Below are 226 nucleotides of genomic sequence, written 5' to 3' on the forward strand. Positions count from 1 at the left end.
AGAAACAAATCTTTGTTTTTATAAACTGCCAAAATTTGAGTATTGTTATTCCAGCATATTTCAGCCTACCCTGGCTGACTTCTACTGAGAAGGAAGGGCAGCTATTGCTAAAAAGGAACCTTAGGATGAATAGGCCACACACATGCCCTGCCCCACACTCCCCCAGAATACAGTGTTCTCATTCCCAGGCAGTAGGCAGGTGTCCTCTTCTTTTCTTTTTTTTTTT

This window comes from Otolemur garnettii, unplaced genomic scaffold, assembly GCF_000181295.1.
Source record: "Otolemur garnettii isolate 467f Iridium unplaced genomic scaffold, OtoGar3 scaffold00096, whole genome shotgun sequence".
NCBI classification, from domain to species: domain Eukaryota; kingdom Metazoa; phylum Chordata; class Mammalia; order Primates; family Galagidae; genus Otolemur; species Otolemur garnettii.